A 9,021-nucleotide genomic window follows, 5' to 3' on the forward strand; every position below is an offset into this window, starting at 1 on the left:
TTTGTAGCCTGCCTCGATGGGAACTTTGTGATTACAATATTAAAGGATAATCAATCCTTCTTCCATTAACCTCTGTTCTCTGGCATAGAAGACTTTCAGTTTCTCAAAAGGAGTTATAAGCTGTGCAATTGAATCAGAGTATTTTCAAGCACACAGTGTTCTGTTTTCAGAGACTGTATCCTATCAAGTTCACATTGGCAAGCAGTTACATACTGACCTCAGGATTTTAAAGGTTAAAAAGGTATATTTCAAAACCTTTATCTTTTAAAATAAAGGTTGTTAAGGAAATACATGTTATATGTTACAATTAGAGGGAGAAACTCCCTAAAACTTAAGTACTTTTTTCATGTATCCATGTAATATATGGCATATCATAAAGTTTTTTTAAAAGTTTTATGCATGTAGAGTTACTATAAGAATCTATTCTGGTTATATTTTTATCTCTAGTCAACATCAATTAGGGACAAATAGGATCCAAGCCCTTGGACAACTTTCCCTGCTAAAACAAAAGTATGTAAAAGAATTTAAGTCCCTCCTTTAAAATTTGTTATCTAGAGTCAAATTTGATCCAGTAATAAATTGTGGAAATTATTCTATAAAATACATACTCTAAACTCAGAGTTTCTTGATGATTTGAGTGAGGATGTTGATGGGATGAAATGAACAGACTCACTTAAAATAACATTTTGGATTAAAAAATCCTTCATAAGCATATAGAGATTTTGCCCCAATAGAAAATTAAGTCTTTTCAATTTCAAGTGTGTTTCAAAATTTAATATTTCTAAAGGCTTCACAGGTGTGAAAAGCATATAAGGAAGCAAGAAGACACATAAAGACTTCTGAAAATGTCTTTCATGTTATTAGTGCAACAAAGATTCAACTAATGAACACGATGAAGGAAACTATGTTAAAAAGGGAAATAATGGGTGAAATTAAAAAGAGAGTGCAGAGGACACTAAGACCCCAAATCCAGTCACTTCTTTTTCTCATTGCCCAAGGGAAATACATACATGGAGGACTACAACCACAGAATATTCTTTATTACTACTAACTTTGGAGCCCAAACCACAATATAAGATTGAAAAGGATTAGGCTGGATTGTCCCTTTTGGAGATTTCTATAAACAGATTCAAGCATGTCTATTGTATCTTAAAAATCGAGGCATAGTCTGCATAATATTAAGAGTGGTTAAGGGATAAGGTATAAGATAAAGAAGAATTTAAAATCAGTGTTTGGGGTTCTGTTTTTTGTTTGTTGGTTGGTTGTTGTGTGGTTTTTTTTCTCAGTAATTTCACATTGATTCTTTAGATGGTTCCTCTCTTATGCCTCAATGAGAGTCATCTCCTAAAAAGTTGTAGAGGTCTGCTGAAGCAGTCGAAGGTCTAGGGTGCATATCCAAGTTCTTGAATGCATTCTTCTCCAGGACAAATATAAAGAAGACATAGTCACTCTCTTCCAAAATGTCTAATATTACAAATCACCTACCTCCTCTTTTTTTTAGTTACAATTTAGTCTAACATTATAACTCTTCACATTGCTTTGCATATTTTCTCTTATATTTAGCAATCTCCCCAAAATGCAATGTCACATCTTCAACCTTACAGAGGCAATAGCTGCCTCCTTTCCTTTGACTTTCTAGGGATGTTCTGGAAGAATTGGGGTAAGGGAGAAGAAGGGCAAAAGAAAAATAATGGGAATAAGAATCCTGTGGTAATCTACAGATTGATTCTTTTAAAGAATTGGTTGTCTTAAGGTGGTCACTACAATTATATAAACAATTTAGCAATAAAAATATGTAATACATGTTACATATAATTGTAAACTTTTATCACTTCCCTTATGAAGACAAGAAGAAAAAATTAGGAGCCAGTAATTTAGGAAAAATTGTCTTAATAAATAAGTATATACAACAACATTCTATATCAGTGGTTCTCGGCCAGAAGCAATTTTACTCTGTGCACTCAGCCCAGTGAACATTTGACAAGGTCTGGAGACATGTTTTATTATCACAACTAGGGGGCACTACTGACATCTAGTGGGTAGAGGCCGGGGTGCTTCTAAAAATTGTCTAATGCAGAAGATAGCCCCCCACAACAAATAATGATTTGGTCCCAAAGTTGAGAAATCCTGCTTTATTTTACTCATAGACAAACAACAAAAAAGAGAAGAGACTGACTCATTAGGAATTGCCCTCACAATCTCTCAAATGGGTTGCTTCAACTCCAGAGGACTCACCTGCCCAGGAGCTGGTCTTATGAAGACAGACACCAAGAGTCCAGTCTCTGTCTTCTCTCCTTCACTCTTTGTCTTTTTAACTACAACTCCTAAAGGCTCAATCTCCCCTAGTAATTGAACCAACTCTCTCCTATGATCTAAACAGTTGTCAGTATGCTTTGACACACAGAAATCAGGCATCTTAAAACTTGCTGAAGCAAAAATCTGTGGAGCTACTTAAAAATAACCTGCCTCAAAGGGTGTCAAGAGGTAGACATTCGAATCATAAACATTAGGGAGAATATACTAAAAATGGTCCAAGTAAAATCTGAAAATTTGACAAAAATTCCTTTGTTATTTTGATTTTCTGTGAATATCAGGGTAGGAGGCAGTCAAGTTTGTACCACTGCTTTCTAAGAACTCAACAAGAACACTAAGTTACCATCCTCATTTTAACTTTTAGCGGCCACCTCCACGTGATTTGGTTCTTCTGTGCCAATGTGCTATTATCATACTCATGCGTCTATTTTTTCTTCAATATAATGTGGGAAAATGTCTTTTGTGGCTATTCCTACTATGAATATTTACACTTTTTAACATTCTCTAAATGGCACCATGTCCCTCAAACAATTGAAATCACAGAGCCTTGCAGGGAGCCATCAGAATAATTTCATACCAATGGAAATTATTAGGCTGAGCAGGAAACCATAGAAATGACCCTATAAAGTATAAAAGAAATTAGCTATACAAGTGCAATAAAAAGCAAACATTAGGCTAAAACGGCACAAAAAAAAAAAGAGATTAATTTAGAGTTTTATCAGTCTTTTTCTATCGATTTGTATTTTTCTTGTATATAAATGTATGTTTGTGAATATATATATATATATGTGTGTGTGTGCACCTATACATATGCCTATTAAAACTTTTGGTTATTAATTGACATTTATATTCTTATCATCAACATAACTGCAAAGTGTGTAGCAGAAGACATTACAAAAATGAGTACCTCACAAGTGTTCTAAGGGTTGACAGAAGCTGAACAATCCACTCCAGACTTTGTTCACCACATACCTTAAAAGAAACGAGTCTTTTTTCAGTGACCATTACATATTTTCACACTAAGGTATTGATCTTTAAATAATATATTTTTCATTTTCCAAGAATTAAAAGAAGATAATATAAGTAATCAAGTCTCAGATTACTGACAAGTCTCCTTTAATCAGTATCAACAATAAATGAGGTAACTCTGCCCAAAAGAAACAGAGAAAATACTTAAGGTGAAAAGAAATAGCTGTGAGAAAGAAATAACATATGGTGGGACATATTTTTTAAATATGTTTTTATTGACTTTTTAGAGAGAGAGGAAGGCGAGAGGAGGGGAGAGAGAGAGAGAAACATTGATGGGATGCCTCTTGCACATCTCCTAACTGGGGATTATGCCCACAACCCCAGCATGTGCCCTGACTAGGAATCAAAGTGGTGACCTCTTGGTGCATGGAACAACACCCAACCAACTGGCCCACACTGGCCAGGGCCAGTGAGAGATATTAAAGAAAAGAAGGGGGCCAGCCATATCTTGTAGTCTCAATCTTTTCACCTGTAAAATGGGATGACTAAATATATGTGAAAGTGCCAAAAAGAAACACAGAGATAATTTAATATTAATGTTGTTAAAAGGAAATTCTTCTAGCAGTGACAGCCTCACTTTTAAAGGCATACCTGTGATGATGAATGGCCACTTAGTATCATTGCTAAAACTGTGGTTTCTACAAGAATTTGTGCCAGGGAACTGATCCCTCTCTGCTCCCTTCCCTTGTGATTCTAAATCACTCCAATCAATCAATCATAAGCTAGAAAGAAAGGTACCCAAAAAGATGAGTTCCATCATGTCAGTAGCTGTTCCAATTTATATACTTAAAGTATGGTGCACCATGCTGTGAACTATGGAAATGAGAGCTATTGCCATTATCTCTTCTGTGGCCAAATAAAGTGGTGATGATGGTAATTAATGATAATTCTAATTTTAAAACAATAGCTAATATGTATTGGCTATTTAACAAGTATCAGGAACCAGGCTAATTTCTTTACATTGATTTTCTCATCTAATGTTCACATCAAGTTTATAAGAAAGTTTTAATTATTATTCCCATTACATACAGTTATATATATGTATATAGATATAGATATAGATATAGATATATAGATATATAGATAATAGATATATAGATATATAGATATATAGATATATAGATATATAGATATATAGATATATAGATATATAGATATATAGATATATAGATATATAGATATATAGATATATAGATATATAGATATATAGATATATACTAGAGGCCCAGTGCATGAAATTCATGCATGGGGGTGGGTGTGCCTCAGCCCAGCCTGCAAACCTCCAAGCTGGGATCCCTCTAGGGATGTCCAACTGCCCATTTAGGCCCGATCCTAAATGGGCAGTCGGACATCCCTCTCACAATCCAGGACTGCTGCCTCCCAATTGCTCACCTGCCTGCCTGCCTGATTGCCCCTATCTGCTTCTGCCTGCCAGCCTGATCATCCCATAACCACACCCCTTCCAGCCCGATTGCCCCTTACTCCCCTCCCCTGCCAGCCTGGTCACCCCTAACTGCCCTCCCCTGCAGGCCTGGTCCCCCGAAACTGCCCTCTCCTGCAGGCCTGGTCCCCCCAACTGCCCTCCCCTGCCAGCCTGGTCAACCCTAACTGTTCTCCCCTGAAGGCCTGATCACCCACAACTGCCCTCCCTTTCAGGCCTGGTCCCTCCCAACTGCCCTCTCCTGTTGGCCATTTGTGGTGGCCATCTTGTGTCCACATGGGGGCAGCCATCTTTGACCACATGGGAGCAGCCATCTTGTGTGTTGGAGTGATGGTCAATTTGCATATTACCTTTTTATTATATAGGATTATTATATAGGATACTATTTGTTCCTATGCATACTTTCCTATGATAAAGTTTAATTTATAAATTAGATATAGTAAGAGACTAAGCAACAAGAATAAAATAGAACAAGTATAACAATATACTGTAATAAATGTTATGCAAAATATCAGGGCCATTATTAAGTAAAATATGGTTTACTTAAACCTAAGTACTGATACTGTTATTGTAGATTGCCTGGATTGCCCTTCTCCTTTACCATTGGGAGTGGGGTTCTGGGGCTGCTGCTGGAATAAGAATTTCTGGAGGCCCCGTGGGAGAATAAGAGGTGGTTGAGTTATATTTGCATGGAATTATAGCCTGGGTTTCAAAAGTCCCATTTCCCTTCATCTAGTCCTGGAAGAGGTGCAGCTGGGGCTTCAGTAGAGCTAGAAGCAAAGCCAGTGTCCAGAATTTCGTTCCATGGTGGAGTTGTGTCTGACAGAATATCAGGCTAGTTCCAGTCCATCAGTCCATTGTGTGTGGGGTAAATATCGCTGTGGGCCATGTGGGCAAATGCAGAGAGTGGGCCCCTTGCCACACAGAGCCAGGAGCCCAGACAGCAAGAGAGGCAGGAGAGGAAGCGCCTTTGTTCAGGAGCTTCTGTATCTTAGATTCCGTGCCCTGGCAGTGGCTATGCCTATTCTGGCCAATGACCTGCTCTCAGGTGTGACTGGCAGGTAACCCAGACCTCACTGGGCATGCCTATACTATTTGGCCTTCCCTCTGTTCCTTTCCGATTTATTAATAACTGGGTTAAATACAACGATATCAATACCATGACAGTCGATCTGATAACAGAGTTGTTTATTAAATGATTAATGGGCAGGAAGCATATACATTGTGGGTAAGCTGGACAAAACGATGAATCACATGCTAGGAAGGATGGAGCGGGACAGTGAGAGATTTTATCATGCTACTCAGACTGGTGAGAAATTTAAACTTATGATTTATATAGTCCTGGAATTTTTCATTTAATATTTTTAGATCACAGTTGATCACAGGTAACTGAAACCGTGGCGGGGGAAACCTGTGGGTAAAGGAGGGCTACTGCACTGTATAAAAGAATGAGGTCGCAACAAGATTAAGTAACGTGTTGAAGGTTATACAGAGAAAAGGTTTGGAGGCAAAATGAGAGTTACCTCGATTATGTAGTGACAATACAGGGTAAGAGAGGAAAGAGACAGGAGAAAAGAACAAAAAGGAGAAAAATTTGCAGAGACAACTATATATAAGGTGTTAGTCTGAGATGGAAAGAGAAAGAAGAGGCAGCTTTTGAAACACTTTGCTGTCAGTTCTCATTTACTCTCAGGTTTGGCCAGATTGCCAGATCTTTGACATTGGGGAACATGTCTGATACTTTTAACCCACTGTGATACTAGGCACTAAATACTTGTCTGCTGATAAGCATGTTTTTAGTAAAATGAAAAGGTGTTCTGGCAATGAATGAAGTGTATTTAAGCTTGAGCCCCACTTACCTTGTGCCATAGGAGAGGAAGTTCAACCCCAAAACACTCAGGGTGTTTTGCAGTCCCTTGGGGAAACACAGTTAAATTTAGGTTTTTCCAGGTAGGACTATGTTGTTAACAGAGTCTGGGTGAAAAGTTAGTGTGAACAAAAACAGAGGCCCTGAGGAGGGAGGGCATCACCCAGGATGCTGCAGTCCACAGCCAAAATTGCTAATCTCAGGATAGCCAGATTGAAACTAGGACAATTTGAGAAAGACCCAAGGAGAGAGACTTGAGCTAAAACTTGATCCAAGAATCTTTTGAAAAAGTGCCATGTTCACAATTAACATTATGTGAGCAAAGGGCTTTGGTGCATGCGGGACCAACACAACGGAGCTGAGGCGGGACCAAGGGAGAGATGCCAACAACATATGGAGGTTCACAAGACTCAGAGAGGTGGGGCTGGAACAGACAATTGTGGAGGGAGGCTGCCTGCTGAGGACCTGGGAGTGATGGAAAGCAGACAGCTAGGTGACAGCATTTATGCAATTGCTCTATTATAATGGTTTTGGTGACTAAGACTAGTGTTTGCTAGTGTGAAGGCACTGGCACATCCAGAAAGGTAAATATTACACATCTGAATTGGGGCTCAAACACTAATGCAGATGCTCAGATCGGGATTAAACCCACAGAGGATCACTGGGACCGTTGTCTACCACAAACCATGATTCATAGGAACAGGAATAATTATCTCTCCCATTTTAGTGGTGGTGGAGATCAATTACATCCACATTTCTTTCTGATAGTCGTAAACAGTGTTTTTCAACACCAGCCAGATATTTTAAAAGGAGTCCTATTTATGTTAATAATCTTCATTTTGCTTGTTTATGTTAACACTCATGATTGTGGAACCCCCCACTTGTTCTCTAATTATAAATGGGAATCACCAGGACACTCCGCTGGTTCCTCCGTGGGGTTCACAGCAGTTGTGTTTCCTCCATCACCAGAGTTCCTGTTAGAACCATCTGCTGTGTAGGTGTCAATTCCCTAAAGCTGCATGAAGCTTCTCGCCCCCACCTCTGGTACCCACTGCTGAGCTGTTTCGCACTGTGGCTCTGAGGGTCCCTGCAGTCTCTATCACCACCCAGCACAGGCGCCTCTTCCAGTGCTACCCCACCTGCTATTCAATATTTGTCTGTCTCACTCAAGTTCACATGTTGAAACCCTAATCCGCAGTGTGATGGCAAATGGGGTTGGGGTTATTGGATAATTAGGCCATGAAGGGAGAGGCCCTGTGATGGGATCAGTGTCCTTATAAGAAGAGACCAAAGAGCTCACTTCCTCTCTCTCTCTACCATGTGATCAATAACAAGGAAGAGGGCTCTCACCAGGAGCCGAATCCACCAGCACTCTGATCTTGGGCTTCTAGCCTCCAAAATTGTGACGTTTAAGTTCCTCTTGGTTAAGCCACCCAGTCTGTGGTATTTTGTTATAGCAGCCCCAGCTGACGAAGACACCACTTTTCTGCCTCTGCCTGTTACAGCTGGCACATTGGAACCATGTTCTTGGGGATCCTCAAAAGATAAGGTCACGTGGCAGACGAATGCAAAAGTGGGAATTGTCTGTCTCCCCTGAGTGACATTTTGTTACAGGAACACCAAAGTCGAGGTATTAGTGCCTCCCCCCGAAATTGTTGTGACATAGTTCTTTTCACTTTTACTCATTGCCTCATTGCTTTTAAGCAAAATGACAATGACTCCTGTGGTAATGAGGGGGGGAGAGGGTTTGTGCTGTGACTCACAACAACATAATCATCTCTGTCATACAAACATCCACTAGGTTACAGTCAACAAACAACTGAGATTATTGGAAGAATAGGAATACATGCCTTCTGGGGTCTTCTAACCATCATTAAAATGTTATTTGCCAGTCAACCTTCATTTCAAAGAATCGGCATTTGAATGGAAAAGACATATCCAAGTCTGCTTTTGAGGACTCTTAACCTAATCATCTTGCAATCCCCAAAGTCATTAGCCACTAGAGGTGGGGGAGTGGATATTAGGGATGACATATGCTGAGGTGCAGTGGGGGAAAATGCTATCAACTCTCTCCTGGCACAGGCCAACACCAGCAAGGCCTGTGGGTGCTCCCCAGAGACCGTCACCTGAAACTGAATCTTCTCAGGTAACAACAAGCACAGCATGTCCTTCCTTGGTGGTGACCCCTGAGCAGCAGGGAGTGCTGTGTAAGAAGCAGAGGCAATAGAGGGTTTCTGGTTGGGAGCCGGAAAGTCTGGCCTTTGTTAGATACTGTCACGTGGGCCAGAGGGACATGGTATAGGATAAAGGTTGTAGGCATTCAAGTGACCTGAAGAGAAATCTCTAACCTCACCAAGAGATAATAATGTCT

The sequence above is a fragment of the Cnephaeus nilssonii genome (assembly GCF_951640355.1).
Source record: "Cnephaeus nilssonii genome assembly, chromosome: 8".
NCBI lineage: Eukaryota > Metazoa > Chordata > Mammalia > Chiroptera > Vespertilionidae > Cnephaeus > Cnephaeus nilssonii.